General features: G+C 42.4%; 1 protein-coding gene across 1 annotated transcript in view; it reads right to left on the bottom strand.

The window, feature by feature from the left end:
- The window catches only part of ADARB1 (adenosine deaminase, RNA-specific, B1), a 64,043-nt gene extending 60,485 nt beyond the window's left edge, over window positions 1-3,558 (bottom strand). Inside the window, exon 1 of the mRNA XM_009320764.1 lies at window positions 3,483-3,558. The gene's annotated coding sequence lies outside the window, so the exon portion shown is untranslated. The remainder of the gene's footprint in view (window positions 1-3,482) is intronic.
- Window positions 3,559-18,591: the final 15,033 nt, after the last annotated feature.

The raw sequence follows: 18,591 nt of genomic DNA, 5'->3' as shown, positions 1-18,591 counted from the left end.
TTACACAATTTAAGAAGAAGAACTTGCCATGGTGGAACAAACCACCAATGCCATGGTCAGGCTACCACATGTTCACCACCATCAAGAAGCCCAGAAGGAAATGAGTCCCATTGTCATCTAAGACCAACTCCCCAAACCAGTCTTCCTTGGAACAATAAGGGTGTGATCTTCTTTTGCAACAGACATAAGGTCAGGTGTTTTCTTACACTTCCAGCATCTCTCCTTTCTTTACTAAATACTGCCCGCTTGGGCTTACAGACCAGAGGCACGCTCTGGATTAACACAGCAACATTCCCCCCCTCGTGGAAACAAGAAATAGCCTCGTTTAAAAGTGACAATAATCTGACATCATGCCTTGCAATGCTACATCCCAACGGGTCTACACAGTCAGTCACAGCAAGATAAGGAAGACATGAAAGAAACCCCAGTGAAGCCTACAGCTCCAGTGTTAGCACGGGCACTAGCTGCGCGTGGGCAGAGTGCTTTCCCATCTGACCAGACCTAATTTAAGACTGAAGTTAGCAGTTCTGTGCCTCACTAACAGTTTCAGGCCAAGTTTGACATTTAAATCCACATTAAGTTGTGCATGACTGGGAAAGGACAAGGAGGGTGAGGTATCTGCATCTACACGGCCTTGAAGGAAAAGCACCATTGATACACAGACAGAAAAAGGGAAAAACACTCCTTAGGGAAACAGGAATTCATTTTGTTCCTTTGAGCAAACAGCATACTTTGTAAAAAGTAAAAAAGCAGCCTTTGAAACCACTGAGCTCTTTACCATAATTACACCAGCTGTTGAAACTTTCACCACCTTGTTCTCACCACAGGTGAGAAAGATGTACATAACAACGTGTATTTCTCCTTCCCTTTCAGGGAAGAGTTGCTGCATGAGGTATTGAAAGTTCAAAAGCGATTTTGCCTTCAGCAAATAATTTATCTGCCCTAACCTGCCAGAGATTTGGTTCACAGGACTTGGTGTAAAGACTGAAAAAAAGACTCCTCCGGCTCACCCCTGTAGCTCTCCTCTACAAAGCAGCTCCTACTCTACTGACCACTGCTCCCCAAAGCAAAGTGCCTCTGGGGTATAAGAATCAGGAAGAAGGTCTGAGATAATTTTAGCTTGAAGAATGACAGCTTTCAATAGAGAAAAAAGTCTCTGAAATTTGACTACTGACTAAGGAACATACACAATGCACTTGAGAGAGAAACTTAGTGACCCACTGCATTCATTTGCAGTTAGCACATTAACAACAGTTTTAGGAAATAAAAAATATGCAATCTGTAATATGCGTGAGTTTCAATATTCAGTGTCTGAAAATATATTGCAAAGTCTGCATGATTAGAACAGAGCAGGTTAAAAGCTGAATGCAAGGAGGCAAATGCAACACACCAGAACAAAAACGCGGCATTCTGTTTTAATGTGTACCTTGGAAGCAGTAAATCCCGTAACATCTTGTATTTCACAGATTCAACGCCCACAGAGGCATCAAGGAGAAACCAGACTGCCTTCTCTCCAAAGAAAAAGCAATTCCCAGGAGGAATTCAGTTAGGTACCTACACATCTTGAATACTTCCATCTCACCTGCATTACTGAATTACGAACGCAGACCCACTAAACAACTAAGGTGTCCTCCATCAAAACCCCAGAGGTAAACTAACCCAAGTCAGACCAGAGGCTACACAGCAAGACTGATGGAAAAGTTCAGTAGCTTCTCAAGTCTCTCCTCTAACACCTAGATCACTGGAACAAAGCCAGCCTAGGTTTCTGTGGATTTATGGCTTGTGATAGACATTTTGTGGCTAAGTATTTGAGAGTTCCACCTGGAGACCCTGTAGCTGTGGCATCTACAGTCCCTTCCTGTCTAGGTTCCCTAGCACCAGGAGGCTCGAGGCCATGCTGCAGCCCTTCTGCCAGACACAGCACTTAGCAGGCGTCTCCTTCACCCGGCACTCTTCACAAAACTCATAGGAATAATCTATCATATCTTTAGGTACCCACCAGCCTCACTTCAAATCAGGTGAGTTGGAAAGCTGCTGGGGAAAGGAGAAAGAGGATAAAAGAGTTTGATCACAGAACAAAAAAGAAACTCGCTACTTTTGTTTTTTTAAATTTATTGCATGAAAATCTCTGTATACCAAAAACATCCTTGCAAATCTCATTTACTTACAGATTTGGCCACTATTATCAGCTTACTTTATACACTCTTTGAAGAAATAGTCACACACCGTATTTTGTACGCACTCTTAGTGATTTTTTTTCCCCCACGTGCAATTCATGTACTTTTCAAGCACAAGGATGGCATTACAGGCCAACAGCAAATTTTCCTTCAAGTTTTGTGTACTGCAGCAAGAATGAATATAAATTAGCAGCAACCACTAGAATTTGTATGGGCTAATTACAGCCTGAGCATTTGCTCAGCACAGCAAATCTCAAAACACAAAGCTGCTGGCTGCACACCAGGAACCCCAAGAGCTCTGATACCATATGCCTCAGCTTGCAGTTCAACTCCTCAGGTGATTAAATCTGCTCCAACAGCACCATCTACTGTTACACTACATAAATAATTGATTTCACATCTATTGCTCCCTTGATCAAGGAAGTCTAGAACCCAGCTCCAAATTAGAAATAACTTATGATGTTTGCAGATTTATTCTACAGTAAACTATTTTGGAACATATATTTATTATGAAGTTTTGTATCCTTTGTATCCTTCTTATTGGCTTACTTTGAGTACTGAACATCTGATTTTTAACCTACGTTATTACTGAAGGACTCCTCAAATACCCATGACTGTCAGAAATGTATTTAAGATGTGCGTCCAAGGAAAAAGTGGTAACCATTCAGAGAAGAAAACTGAGCAGCCTAGATCTCCCAGTAACATCAGCATTTTCATCATCATTTAAAAGGTAATAGATGCAGCTACCCAGTGGTGCTAAGGAAAATAATAGCTAATTGAAAGAAAAAGCTAAAATAGTTTTAAAGGAGGTTAAAAAAGTTTCAAAGATTTTGAAGTTATTTTATAAAAAGAAAAAAAAAGTGTCATGCAGGTATGGTGATGTTTGGCATTAGGAGACAGACTTATAAATTGGACATATTTCCTCCTTTCCCACCACAATCAGTTATCAAGCTCAGCTCAAACACTCAAACTCTCACATCCCACATGCCAGCTTTGCATATTTATTTTATTAATATGGATTAGATACAAACTTGCAGTCAGAAGGGTAATTAATTTTTTGTAACATACATCAACTTGATACAGTTCGGTATTCCTTAACAATATTTTCTCTATTTTCAAACTGTACTGATCCAATATCTTTGAAGGGGTTTAGTGCACAAACATAAATAAAAGTTATATATAAATAAAGTTTTAAATAACTCTTTAAATACATTAAGATGAATTCTCTCCTCCAAGTTATGATTTGAATGCATCAATCAGAAAACAAAGAACCTCACTAGATATTTGCAGATATGGTCTGCTTACCTTTTTAACTATTAGAGACACATGCTGATTCTGCAACCTGCAAAAAGAGTAAACAGTTAGTATTTTTTTCTTTTACAAATTTAAGTAAGTGCACTACAAATGGCAACTCCTGACCTTAAAAGGGACAAATTTCTGATTCTGTAAGAATAAATAGTCAATACTGCATATGCATAGTCACAGAGCCAATTCCCTTGTAACCCCAGCAAAGGAAGGGGGAGAAACAATTCTGGACATTCCTGGTTGCGGGGAGGGGAGGAGGGAAATAAAGACTGGAGCTGCTTAGTACTTGGGGCCAGCAGAAACATCCCAGGGGCATAAGCAGCTACTTAGCAGAACACAACTGGCCATCTCTGCACCTTCTAGCAGAAAGGGTCAGCAAAGAAGTTGGTCAATAATGGCTTAAAACTAAAATCAACTTCTGTGTTATCACAGCCAACTTGTCCTGCAAGCAAATCTAAAGTTGTCTTCTTGTTAGAATTTTTTTTCTAAATTTAGAGCTTAAATTTTATTTTTAGTGATTGATTTTAATCCATATAAACAACACCTCACACTACAACCCCCTTTTCAAACACCAGTTTGTTGATACTACTGGCATCAGCTTGTACTCTCCTGAAGTGCCTGCAAAACTGGAAAACCCCTCAACTACCAGTAGTGGGGTAGGAAAGAAATGGCAGATGTAGGGTAAGAAGGATACAGGATAACGGGAAGGACTAATGCCACAAGAAATTTTCTTTTATTTCCATAAATACATATAAACTGCACGGCTGTTCAATCAGGAACAGATGGTTTTATTTTTACAGATAGCCTCCCAGTTATAAGAAAATATTTATGTGACTTTATCAATGTGAAGATACACTATTCTAAAATGGTTCAGCAAATCACAGAAGCTATTTCCAAAGCAACAGAGTATTTCAGTCAAGTGGCTATGTTCTGCAAAAACACACATGAAGTCCAGCAGTTGATCAAAGTGGGGACACCACCTGTACCTGTAAAGGATTTTTATATTTGCACCTTGAAAAGACAAAAATTGTCCGCTGTTCCCTGCCCAGAAGAGGGTGCTGGCACCCTACAAGAACTTTCACTAAATTTAAGTTATGCAGCATGCACAGGACAGCTATGGACAATACAAACTGATGGATGCATATATCATATCTTAACTGTTTTGGTCAAGTTAGACAAGAAGGGATCTGACACAATATTTGAAGTCCATATACTAGAAGATTGAATTATACAATCTTGGGTTTTTTTTCAAAGACATTTCAATTTCCCAACACTTCATGGTGGCATTTTCCAATAATCCAGAAAAATATGCCAATAATATATTGATCTTAGCATGAAGTAGTAAAAATGCCTAGAAAGCCCATCGCAGTGTCAACTGAAGTCAGCTTCCTGCGCTGAAATGGACTACACTCAAGTCCACCAAATGGGGATATAGTATTTAGAGCATGAATATTTACCATTTCCTTTAATATTTTCCCAACCTAGTAGCCCCATATCCACAACAAAAATGCTTCCAAACCCTTGGAATATGAGCTATAAACTATGTGTGATGTGAAATTCCAGTATTTGTGGCAACATCCAACAAAAAAAAACCCCAAGATTTTAATTTTTTGATAATTCTCATTCTACATGAGCATTGCTCTATTTAAAGTAACAATTAATCCTGAGACAACACACTGCTAGTAATTTTTAGCTAAGTTTTTACATTAGTATAACCTCGAGTAGTTTTAGAAATTGTATTCCTTATATGCCATATTACCCCAGTCAGTAATTCCCTGAGTTTCAAACAAACTGAACAAACACGACTCATGAGACTTGGGACTTTCAATAAGTTTACCACTAAGTGCAAAAAATCCTTATATATTGACAGCTGCAGACAGTTTTACAGGGTAAGAACCAGCCCACAGGCACGACGCAAAAGGAACAGTTTTACAATACTACTCAAAAACGCATCTACAGTGAAAATCCAAATGTTTATTTTCTAACTCTTAGTTTTCTAGCTGGCAAACAGCAACAGTCCAAGTCCGTCCTGAAGGAGGTGAGTGGCAGCTAGGCAGGCAGGGCGGGCGCTGCCAGCTTGCCCAGACAGGACTGGGTGCTGCTTCCGCAGGGCACGGCTACGCTGGCACTACAACGCCTTTGCCCACCCTCAAGACACTACATTCATCTGTTCACCACCAAGAAAAAAACGCTTATTTTAATTTTTTTTGTTTAAAAAAAAAGTACTTACATTTTAATCTCATTCAAACTGGGCATGCCATGCCGTTTGCACTGGGTTTTTGCAGTGGGCAGAGCCATGTGTGCAGACACCTGCTTGGGGCTCCGAGGGCATTTGCTCAGCAGAGAATGGCTCTGCCTGAGGTTTTGTGGCTCCCACACCAACGTCAGTACAAAAAAAGGCCCCTGTGAGCCAGCCTCCAGCCCAAAGCCCACAGTCCAGCACTAACCCCCTTCACCGGCAAGCATGGGCTGATGAAGCCACGTTTGCTGCTGAAGGATGGCGAGCAGTAAAGAGGGGCGGAGGAAAAAGTGAGACTTGTAACACCTTAAATCAGTAAAGACACTAAATGGGAAAGAAAGGGAAATACCACTATGTTATAAAAACCAAGAACAAACCTCTCACCTTCTACAAATCCTACCTGGCTCTGCCTGGTGGCAGATGGATACCTCAGGGCTTGCTCAAGTCATAACATGCTTCCCCACCACCTTTTGCAGGAGACTGGTGTTTGCCTGCCAGAAGGGGCTCCTCTAGGAGCTCAGCACCTCCCCGCGGCATCTCCACATCATTACTTCCCAAAAAATCAGGAAACCAATTCTTAGTGCCTTATAAATGTCAGGAAACAGGCCCCAAAGACAGATGTGCATGTCGCCTCATTGGCATTTGCTTCCCTCGTGAAACTACAACTGTCATTTTAATACAGGTTTATCCTCCTGCCACAGAAAGGAGTAAAATAAAGATTTCAAAAGCAAGCCTGAGAAGAGTTGTTCTTTTTCATCACATGGCTGGAATAACAACTAAAAAGCAAAACAAATGGAAATCAAGCGACTTCCAAACAGCTTTATTTCTAAAAATGACTAGTGAGTTCAATCACCCAAAAAAGTTGGGAAACACACCCAACGTGATTTCTCCCAGGGCAGCAAAGGTATACTTGAAACCCATTTGAAGAACACATCATGCTGAACATTTAGGACTTTCTGTAAATACTAACTTTTTAAAGTTCAACTGAAAATGTTTCAAGGCAGTGAGAATCAAATCAGAGATCTGATAACTAACTTCATTACATAGACTGCATCTCACATGTATAAAACAGCATCTCTAGCTTCTCAGAGGTAATCTGCTGGCCCTTTGTAAACTTTCTTAGGAGAAAGGCACTGAGAAGTGCATCCAGCTAAAATTTTGAGGTCTTCACTGGTCAAATAGTCCTAAAAATCTTTGAGAAAGATTAAACTTTTCAGGGCTCTCCTTAAGCAATGAAGATCTCCTTCCTTGAAGGCAATGAAGGCCTCCTTGACTGAGCAGGTGGCAGGAGTCCCGTGACTCCAACTCTACAGCTATCACTGCCAGCCTGCCTCAACAACACCCTGCCCCATCCCAGGAGCCATCAGCCCATCCCAGGCCCATCTCCTCCAGCCCAGAGGAGCAGAGGCACACCGCCAGGTAAGGACCCACGTTATGAGGTCAGAGGATAGGACGCCCCATCCGGGCTCCTCCACGGGGAGCCACAGCCCCAGGTGTGACACCAGCAGAGGAGTCAAGGGGAGCAGGCACCCTTGCATTGGGCACATGTGCAAATGCATCTGTGTTTCCCCCCAGTAACTGACAGCGATTTTCTGACGTAATTTAAATTTGCAAGATGCTAGATGTGTCGATTCAGTTCTGTAAGATTTTGGGGAAAAAAGTATGGCCAATCACAGAGACCTCCAGAATACCCACCTACAAGGGACAGGAGGTCCATCTCGAGACACAAACCTGCAAGAACCACCCAAACGCAAGGTAATTATCTGGAGGCACTCACCACCAGCCGTGTGGACAGGACAAAAACCATTAATTCCAATTTTACATATTTACTTTCTTATTTATTTTACTTTTCCAGTGTTGAAAAACACAGGTAAGCTGCCGAGGCATCTCAACTGAATGCATCCACATGACAAAAACCACAGGTATGTTAAATCCAGCATCATCTGCCCTTCCAATTTCAACACTGGCTCAGGAAATAGCACTGCTTAGAGGTGGAAAGCCAACTGCATTGCTCAGCTCATTTTCGCTCAGCTTACATCCTGACACAGATTGCGTCAAGACATTTCACAGAGAGGTCAAACAAGAAACTCAAAAGATGGTGTATTTTTCATGCAGACACAGCCATGGGTTTTGCTAACTGATTTGCACCCTCCCTAGGCACCAGAAGTGCTAGGGTTTTTATTAAAATAGACTTGCTTCAGCCTCTCAACCCCAGATTAAGGCAAGAAGCTGAAAGAAACCTTTACTCCAGCCTGAACTGTCCACCCATTCCTCTGCTGGGACACAGGCGAGTGCCAACACACTCCAGCTGCAAAGCATATGCAGCTGATTACAATTTTTTGGTTGGTTGTATTTAATTTCTAGAATTTGTCCCTCTGGGTATTTTTCTATACCATCATCTTCTCCTTCAACTAGGAATCTTTCCCACTTCAAACTGCTGCCACCAGTTTCCAATGGGAATGGTGCCTCCAGTTTGAGACCAGCTGTGAACAGCTACCAGGGCTTTTAGTCCCACTCTTCCTCTTCTCCCATTCCCCCAGGGAACACGGGGAAGAGATGCCTTCATGGCAGATTTTGGTCCTGACCCCAGAAAACTATAGCATTAGCCTGCAATAGAAGACACAACACATCTTTTCATACACAAAGGGGACGAGTCTCTGCCATAAACTATAGCACAATGGCACAACTACAGAACTGGGTTTTCCTCTGAAAATAGTTTTTCCATCTAAATATGAAGAAACAATTTGACATCTATGATGGTACCTACCTTAATTTATCAGACTAAATTAATGAAATAATAGCCCAAATCCAAACCACAATCCCTATATCCCTTTTGAATTGCTCATTTAAAATTCTAAAATAAATTAGGAAAGACTAGCAACCGATCATCATAATGAAAAAAATAGTTTAGGAAAAAAGGACATACATGCTGCAATTGGAAAAAGCAGTAAGTACAATTTATACCCAATCCAAAGATGTCAAATGTGTCTGAAGGAGACACATAAAAAACCTCTTTTTTTTTTTTTAACTTATGTACAGAAAGATCTATTTGTAAGACACTGCAACCAAGTTCACTGACACTTCAAAAGCTATGAAAATTCAGCAGCTATTAAGCACCAGGAATCTGGTTAGTATCCACAGGGGAAAAAAAAGCATGCTACTCCATGAAATAATATCCAAGCTATTACTGCTTTTGCTGCAGGTATCAAATAAGATTATGTTTATCATTTATTCTGGAACACTCAAAGATTCAAACCTGTTCAGGAGCAAATACAGATGTAAATTATTTTTTCAAACATTCTCTCACCAAAAATGGTTTCACATATTCACATAATATCAGTAAGGAACTTTTCATTTCTGATTTTTAATTTTGTGATCCCCTGCATTTGAAAAATTATATTAACAATGTGTTGATGGACTGGTTATTTATGACAGCCTAAAGCCTCAATATAAAATTTCAATATTGAAACAACATTATTTCAAAATCAAAGATTTTAATGCCACTCCTCCCTTCTACAGGATCACGACATCCCATGTATAAGAGCAGTTACCTTAGAAGAGAATGCAACTGAAGCCAAAGGAATTAGTCACATGAGCAAAATTATCATAAATGTCTTCAGGGGAATCTAGGCTTTAATCTTGTTTATCATGGTTTCATTATAGCTAATGTTTAAACATTTACATTACTCAGCTGTTTTAAACATTAGTCAACTTGAAATAGTACAATAGTGCAATCTTGAGACTAAGCAGCAACTCTGCCCCTCTACTCTGCTCTGGTGAGACCCCACCTGGAGTACTGCGTCCAGCTCTGGAGCCCTCAGCATAAGAAAGGCATGGACCTGTTGGAGCAGGTCCAGAAGAGGGCCATGAAAACCATGAGGGGGATGGAACACCTCTCCTATGAAGAAAGGCTGAGAGAGTTGGGGTTGTTAAGCCGAGAGAAGGCTTTGGGGAGACCTTCTTGCAGCCTATCAGTACTTAAAGGGGGATTATAAAAAAGATGGCGACACTTTTTAGCAGGGCCTGTTGCGACAGGACAAGGGGGAATGGCTTTAAACTAAAGTGGGGTTAGATTTAGACTAGATATAAGGAAGACATTTTTTACGCCGAGGGTGGTGAAACACTGGAACAGGTTGCCCAGAGAGGTGGTGGATGCCCCATCCCTGGAAACATTCAAGGTCAGGTTGGACGGGGCTCTGAGCAACCTGATCTAGTTGAAGATGTCCCTGGCCACGGCAGGGGGGGTGGACTAGATGACCTTTAGAGGTCCCTTCCAACCCAAACTATTTTATGATTCTAACTTTTGAAAAACAAAGGAATTTAAGAAATCAATTGAAAGTAATTTCTCTGTTCCGTATTACTACTTTTTAGACAACAGCTGCAAGAAAAAGATTAGTCTGGACTACAGACAGGCTGTGGATGAGAATTTAAGCTAGAGGACCAGCGGGGACAGGACAACCCACCCATCCCAGCTGCACCGACACATTCTGGCGCTGAAAGATGCTCCACTAAGACACGGATGTTCCTGCACCGACAGAAAGCTGCTGAAAGCTGTCATCTCTGGTACAGTGAGCGACCGGGAGTTTCTGCTTAACACATCCTGAAAAAAATACTTCTAAAACCTCCTGCATGCTTCTTCTACATATGTTCAGCATATACTAGAGGACTGCAAATCTTTCTTCATTTGAACGATATTTTTAAGACTTCAGAAGAAGGCAGGCCGATTATTTTCGTTCTTACTTCCTCCCTAGGGCAAAGATAAGATGCACATGAGCTACGTGGACATTTTGTACCTTAACATTAGACTTCAGAAAAATGCCTCAGAAATCAATGTTCAGTAAAAAGATGCAAAATACTTATCACTCAGTTTAACAGTGTTCAAAACCATGAGATTATGTCCTGCATTAAGGATGTATGAACACCTTCTCTAGCCTTTCCCGTGGGAAGCCACTCCCCACAGCCCTTAAATATTAAGTTTACTGCTTCAGGACGTCTGTAACAATGCACCTTATTCGCAGACTTCTACATTTAAACACAGGACGGGATGACCAAGCCACTGCCAGGCAGAAAAACAAACTGCTGCTGCCAGCTGCTTCCAGCCACCTGGTGTGACAAGTGGCTGCCAACGAAGCTGGGAGACAGACCAGCAATTAGCAAAGGTGGGGTGAAGTATGCCCACACCAAGCAGCGCCTGGTAACAAGACACACCTCGCTAAGAGCTCCCAGACCACTTCTGCAGCCTGAAGAACCAATGTAATTTATTGCTGGATTTAAAAGCAGAGCATTGAGTGAGACTAGGGTTACCTCTCTACACCTGACAGAGGACAAGTGAAATGAAGGAGATTAAAAACCCCTCCTCTTGAAAAAATCCAAAGGGGCCAGGTGTACCCATACACACAAACGACTGCAGGAAAAAAACATCTCCTGCAGCCCAGCCACAGGAATTTTATTAATTTTATCAGTGAGAAGATTGAAGGCAACTTGATCGCAGTTTCTAGGGTTACCTCTCTACACCTGACAGAGGACAAGTGAAATGAAGGAGATTAAAAACCCCTCCTCTTGACAAGATCCAAGGGGCACAGGTGTACCCATACACACAAACGACTGCAGGAAAAAAACATCTCCTGCAGCCCAGCCACAGAATTTTATTAATTTTATCAGTGAGAAGATTGGAAGGCAACTTGATCGCAGTTTATAGCGCCTATATAAAGATAAAACAGCAGAAGAGGGTGCTGCAACTTCAGTAAAAAGAGTACACCAAGATAAAATGTACAGGCTGGAAACAGGCCTTAACACAGATACTGTTTGTGAACATTTCGGGCTTAGCTTTTGATATGATTCACTATGCTAACCACTCTCCATCAGCCTGCAGCTCACCAACAGCTTCCCCCACCGGGGGAAACAGCATGAAACTGCATCCGCTGTGTGCAAAAAGCCAGGAAGCACAAACTAAACTGGGGAAACAAAAATCATGGCTTGCACGCGCGTGCTAAAAGCCAGGGCACCCAACAGCAGCAGCGAGTACTCTGCTGTCCCAGCAATCACCCTGCTCAAGCAGACAGGTTGTGGTCACTGCCAGTGCATGCTTCATTATTATTACTTTTTAAACAAATGTTATGCATTTAAATTGGGAGGATTTCAGAGCTCTTTAATCCTTTGGCTTTAACTTGCACATTACAGGAACTCAGTGCACAGGGAAGTTAAAAGGCTGTGGAAGAAACCTGAATCATGCTGTTTTCCCAAACAAAGGACCAGGGCGTGATTAGCTGGAAATCACATTTCCAGGTGAGTTGTTCTCTCACTGCCTCTCTATTTATGCATATATACTGATTTTGTGCTCTGGCCAGAGCTCAGGACTGCAGGAGAGTGATACAGGGACAGGAGAAGGGCTAAGCTCCAAGTGAGCTGGGAAGGGGAAGGGTTGCCAAAGCTAGTTGCCAAAGGCTGCACAGAGCCGTAACTTCTGCCCTTCTCTTGCACAGGGGATCTGGCGCACACGGCTCTGCCCCACCATCCCAGTCCGGCTGCAGTGGTTTTCACAGCCCAACCTTGGGGCTGGACCACAAGCAAGGAGACTGACCTACCTGTGGGCACCTGGTAGCCCTTGCCCTGCCGCACAAGGCAAGGAAAGGGGGATCACGCAAACTGCCTCAATTCAGTGGGGAGCCAAAAAACCAGCACCTGAATCTTAAATTGGGTTTTCTTCCCCACAGAGGCCTGCTCTCAGGCTGTTGCAGCATGCAGGAAGAGCAGCAGCCTCGGCAAGCCAAACTCAAAGCACCCTGTGTTTGTAACTCAAGTCTCGCCAACAGTCTGCATTTCCATGGTGGTGGCTTCCAGAATTTTTGCGTGTGTCTCATCACTGCAATGTTTCTAGAAGAACCAGCTGCTGGACTTCTAAGAATCTGAAAGTGTTACCTTTCACTTCTAAAAAATCACATTTCTGTTTTTCCCCCACTATAAATATGAGCAGATTCGAAGAACTTCAAGCTAACTTTTGAGAGGGCTCGACTCCCAGTCAGTCTTCTGAGTTTCTGGAAGCCTTCCTCAGGACCTGGCAGTTGCAGCTGGCTATCGGGGATCTCGCTAACACAAGACTGACTCAAACTGTCCCTTCCAGAGTAGTTCCTTGTGTTATTCAATATTAAATATCTGTATGTTAAAAAAAAAACCCAAACACTTATGGTGTAAAATCTGACTTCCATCACCACTCTGGTGTGTGGGCAGAGTGTTTGCCATCACAGAACATTAGACATTTTACAGCCACGTTGTGCAGAAATGGTACTTACTACCTTCTTACTCAAGAAATTGCAATACATCCCTGAGTTTGACAAGACCAACAAGGGAAACGCTGGGTAGAGTTCGGATAGGGCAGAAGGAGAACAAAAGAGAGGAAGGATGCTGGTATGACCCAGGCACAGGTCAGGATGGCATGTTCAGAACAGACCCTTGGCTTGCATTACTTGCATACAGAAAAAGGTTTGAAAAGTCTTGTATGTTGTGACTCTCAACCACAGCTGAGAGCAAATGGACCAAAACTTGCAAGTGTATCAAGACAGAGACTCTAGACTACAGAAGACAATTCTGATGCATTACCCCCATAGGCTGAGTTGTCAGTAGATAACTCATACACTTATTTTCATTAGTCTTTTTGAGTTTTATAAATACATTTTCAGCAAATATAACATCTCTTGCTGAGTATTAGAAGTTGCTCTTGAAGGCCAAAGGAAATGAGGCTAATGAGAGCAGAAATACCTATGCCTACTTTATCTACTAACTAAATTATACAAAGTGGCCCCAAAGAATCTCCTAGCAAGACAAATCTGAAACTACGTATATTTAAGAGGGGGAGAATTAATCAGTCAGTGATGAAAGTTCCAGATACAGAGCAAATTTTTTCTTAGCTTTTGTGTGTTTGAAAAGTTCCATTAAAAAAGCATTTTAAATACTAAGGCTGAAAAAATTTGGTTAAAGGACTGTAATCTTGAATAGAAACACAGATGTTCAAAATACAGTGAGCTGAAGTAATTCACTTCACTGGTCCATATGAAATACAAAATGTTTCTCCCAACTTACACCCAAAGACCCACCTTGCTCTGTGTTTGTGGGCCGTTGAGCCAATGTCTGGCGCCGCGTGGCTTCCCAGAGCATGGAGATTCACATACTGCTTGTGCTTGAGCATCCCAACCAGCTCAGCTTTACCCAGCTGCAACGCCTGCTATAGCTGTGCACCAGGAGTTTCGCCATGTCTCGAGCTGCTGCAGCTCTTGGTGCAGCCACAGCCAGGCTGGCACTCAGCAGACACTTACTGAGTTGACAGATGTGGCAATGCAGTGCCCTTAACCATCAGGCTGTGCTTTTCCCTTCCTGGTGGAACAAAGGCTGGCTTATATTTCGAACTACCAATATTCAGGTCATTCCAGCAAAACCAGAGGAAAACATAAAATACAGTGTTTAAGATTGAATGCAAAGCTCAGCACATGCTGAAGTTGAAGTTACGATTCATGGCTAGCAGATTTTGTGTCTACAACACTCAGCAAAAAGCCCGAATACAGGATCCAGGTGATCCCAAAAATCAAAACAATGAAATGGCAGGGCATGAAGATAAGTATTTCTCCACAAAAGCTGGGTGATTTGCTTCTCCAAAGTACCAGTCTCTTATAACCTCATAGAACTTTGGGATTGACTCTCCCTTTGATTAACAGAGAAAATACCGCTTCTCTGACTTGACTACCACAGGTCACAGCAAACGCCATTTTCCACTGTAAATAGGTTCCTAGCTAGCTAATATCTTGGTTCTTATGCCAAAAGCTGCCCCCTTCCATTTATTTTTTTGGGGGGCGGTTTCTCCACCCTTTGTGCATTTATAGACACAAGTCCTTTCCAAATTCATTAGTTTTCCTTGAAAGCAGAGGTTAGAGTTACTTAAATGGTGGTTGCTCACAAAACTATACTACAGTAGTAACAGCTACTGGTAGTCATGTTAGAAAAGAAGGGTAAAGAAATTTCAGTCTTAAAAAAAGGGACAAAAATATAAGCCATATGTTTTTTTACCCCCAGTGTTAATGAAATCTAAGTCTTAATAATGCGGGAGAGAAATGGTATTTCAGTTACACATATTGAGCTTCAGATATTATTTTTAATATAATTTAGAGTAATTACAACATCTTGGTGGGGTTTTTTTGTTGTTCCCACATCAGTTCCTCAACATCAGTACTTCCGTGTTTACTTTCATCTGTGCTGCTGTCAATATCTCTGTTGCCTAGGTGGTGTGGAGTCTATACTGCTGCTACTGCTATTTGCTGGGATGGGACTTCATTTTGAATCCACGAAAGCGTTTTCCTGATTCATAAGCAATGCAGCCTTATAACTGTGATAACTGGGAAAGATTGACAAATAATTATGGTGGAAGATGCAAAAACTATTTTAGAAGAAAAAAACCACTTTGAATGGGAATTAATTCCTCTATACATTAGTTGAGCCAACTGTTGAGTAAGACTGGCCAAAAAGAAAGCCTTGCTGAGCAAGAGCAGAAGGAGAAGTTTCAGAGAGGACCACAAACCCCATGGGACCCCAGCAGTCGAACAGTGCATTATCATTTACTAGAGATCTTGAGTGCATCAGTGAAGCACTGGTTAGAAGCAGGTGTACTGACCTCGCCTAGATTTTCAAATGGCTTTTGCCAGTGTCCCCCTTTCACGAAACTGCACATCTTTCATAACAGTCACCATCATCAGCCAGATGGGGAAGTGACAGAGTTCGATTTAATACCACTTGTTATCAATAAAAATAAATCAATACAGTATTTGATAGAACACCATAATAATTAACTAGTTCTGCAGAGATGATGGTGACTTCCAGAATGAGAGGGCTTAAAAAGAGAGAGGACAGAGTTCTGCCAGAAGGGACATTTTGTTGGAGAAAATTTACCAATACAAGAGAATTATTTATATCAGGAATTTATCATTGCACGAGGCACGGCAAAATTGCATACAGGACCCTGCCCATCTTCGCCATCTCTTGCAAACCGATATAATTTCAAAGCAGAAGGCAAATAGGGGAGAACTACAGGGTGATATGCGGCGTAGGGAGTTTGAGGGAAGTCTCCCACGAGCTGCTCAGTCTAAGAGAACAAATCAGAGTACGACTGTGCCACATACAGGAGGGAGAGGGAAAAAAGGGAAGCAATTATCTGTCCTGGAAGGGAGTGCTGTACAGAACCAAATGAGGCTTTTTGTATGAAGGCAAGAAATAATCGATGCTTTCCAGGCAGAATTGATACACACTGCAAATGATGGCAGAGCAAGGACTACACTGGATTAGCTGAGAGCGCCTTCATTTTTCTACCGCATTTCAGAAAGCATTTCCAGGTGACCCCAGGAGGAGGAAGAGAGATGCCAGCAGCCCACACGTGCCGCAGGAGGGCAGCAGCTGAGCGGCACCCAGCCGCCGGCCAGCCCCGAGCCCCCATGGAAGGAAGGAAGGATGGAAAAGCTGAGGGAAGCCAGCCTTCACCTGGGGCACAAGGGGCACCTCCCCGTGATTTTGCTGGAACCAGAGAGCCATGTCTCTTTTTTTCCCCTGCTTGGTTGCATTTCCACTCCAGCCAAAACCACAGCACTGCGGTGCCGTCCAAGCTGCCTGCTGTGGTATGGGATGCTACTGCCATCCTCCCCACCCCACGGGGCATGTACATACCTGTACCGCCACCACATCCCTCCTCCATCTCTGCCACTTCCCACACATACACCAACACACACATAAGGTCTAAAGATCACCCCATCATAGGTCCCCAAGAATTAAAAACAGCAAGAGATTAACAGAGGGACGAGCACTGCTTCTGTACAGACTGTGCTGCATCTGCTCCTGGAACAGGGTGGAAATTCCCCATTCCCCTGGCACACTGACACAGGGGAGCAAATAACTAAAGATTTAAAATTTGCTTCAGGTTCACTACAACAGAACTACAGAGTGAAAGAGCGATTTAATGCAATCAAGACTACCTAAGCGATCTCAGCCACCGAAGCAAAGAGTACACCAGTTCATGTGTGAAGAAGCCATGTTATTGAGTGAAATTTACATTATGCTACTTTAGTGTTCTTTTTACTGTATCTAAATTATTTTTAGACTGCAATTTTTATTCTGGACAAAGTACTAAACATAAAAAAATTATACATACGCATGTATTTCATATATATGCATATACTGCACACATTTTCTGTGAAGTAAAGAGGAAGCTATTTATTCAGAAATATAGGGAGTTAGCTGTTCTCTAAACAACGCACTAAACAAGAAACCAAGACTTAACTCTGTGAGATGAAAACCTCCAGTATGAACACCAGCAGCCTCCTAACACAGATCCAAAAGTCATTTATTCAAAACTATCCCACCACACACATTAAAGTGTGCATCATTGTGTACATCATGTACATGATGTGTACATCATTCACTACCAATGCTGCCAGAATGATGTGCACCTGAAGTTCAGCAAAGCAAAGGAGCAAGAGGAGTTTGTATGCATGGTAAGTGGTACTTACCACTGGATGCAAAAATACACATTTATACTCACTTTCCTGGACTTCTGCACATCTAGGGGTTCCTGCTGTTTTCAGACCGCTCAGAGGGCTGTGCTGTTTCCGTGTTTCACGGGACAACCACCATACCTCCATATCAGAGGGACCTGTACAGGTCTCAGAACCATCATCAACTTGCCCCAGTGCTCTGCAGGCAAAGAGCTGGTTATGGGTATAGTTAAGACTTACACAAGATGACGGTTATGGCTCCACAGCAAGAGCAGCAAATACTTTACTGTGGCAGTGCAGTATTCCATGTTAAACTCTCACATTTTGTCAGGACAGTCCACTGTCTAGTTGTTCTTCTGGGTCTCCTAATCAGAGCAAGCCTGCAGCTAAATGGACAGCGTTAGGGCTTCCTACCTCTTCCCAGGCAAAGGGACTATCCTGTCCTGATTTACAGGACAGGATTGTTTTACAACTTATGTCCCATTTGGACTATAGCAATGTACCAAACCTAGGCAAGAAACCACTAGCAGGCGGCAAGGAAGGTATGCAAGCCATACCATATCGTGGAGGAGCATGAATACCAAAGCCAAAACATTAGCTAATGCTGATGAGCTATGTCACACGGAAAGCCACCAGGAGAAACATTCCTTCCTCTACTTTCTACCACTGCACTATAAGAGCTATGACCTTCAAAATATTGGCTTTTTTTTCTTTAGGATTCAAAGCAGCCTGTTTCGTCCAAGCAGTCCTATCGATCAGGTGATACTCTGGCAAGAGAATAACAGTCAATAGCCATATTCCTCAATGGAGCTTTTATTGCAAGAATCAAATGTTGTATTTCTAGTCTCTTCTACATTCACTTAAAGCAATCAAGAGCACCTGTTTAGAAAATGTTCTCACAGCTATCAGGGAAGCTTGCTTAAGACTGGAAAGCCAACTTTCTTTCAAAGTAAACCTCTTGAATGAGTTACTGAGGAAAGAATAGATCGAAAGCAGAACAAAGGACAACCCTGAACCTGAAGTAGGCTCATGCTGAAAGAGCCAGCAAGGACACCACTGATGCTGAGAGAAGCTGTATATGTTCATAACAGGGCTGGCAAAACCAGCCTCAGGAGTATCGTGGTTCACCTTCGACTAAGATCTCACCTGCTGGCTGTTAAACCAGACCAAACCCATGAAAAGCAGGCAGTTTTGCCTAAGAAAAAAAAAGGCATGAGGAGGCCAAAGGAAATGGAAAATGAACAGTGGAGTTGGGAATACCATCTAATAGTGCTGAGTATTATCTGGGCTACAAAAAAGCTAGCCATCATGATCTGAAATGCAATGATGGGAGAAGGGGGGGCTGAGA

Source organism: Pygoscelis adeliae, unplaced genomic scaffold (genome assembly GCF_000699105.1).
Source record: "Pygoscelis adeliae isolate BGI_AS28 unplaced genomic scaffold, ASM69910v1 Scaffold63, whole genome shotgun sequence".
NCBI lineage: Eukaryota > Metazoa > Chordata > Aves > Sphenisciformes > Spheniscidae > Pygoscelis > Pygoscelis adeliae.
The sequence above is the reverse complement of the archived record's forward strand: the minus strand, read 5'-3'. Positions and strand labels throughout refer to the sequence as shown.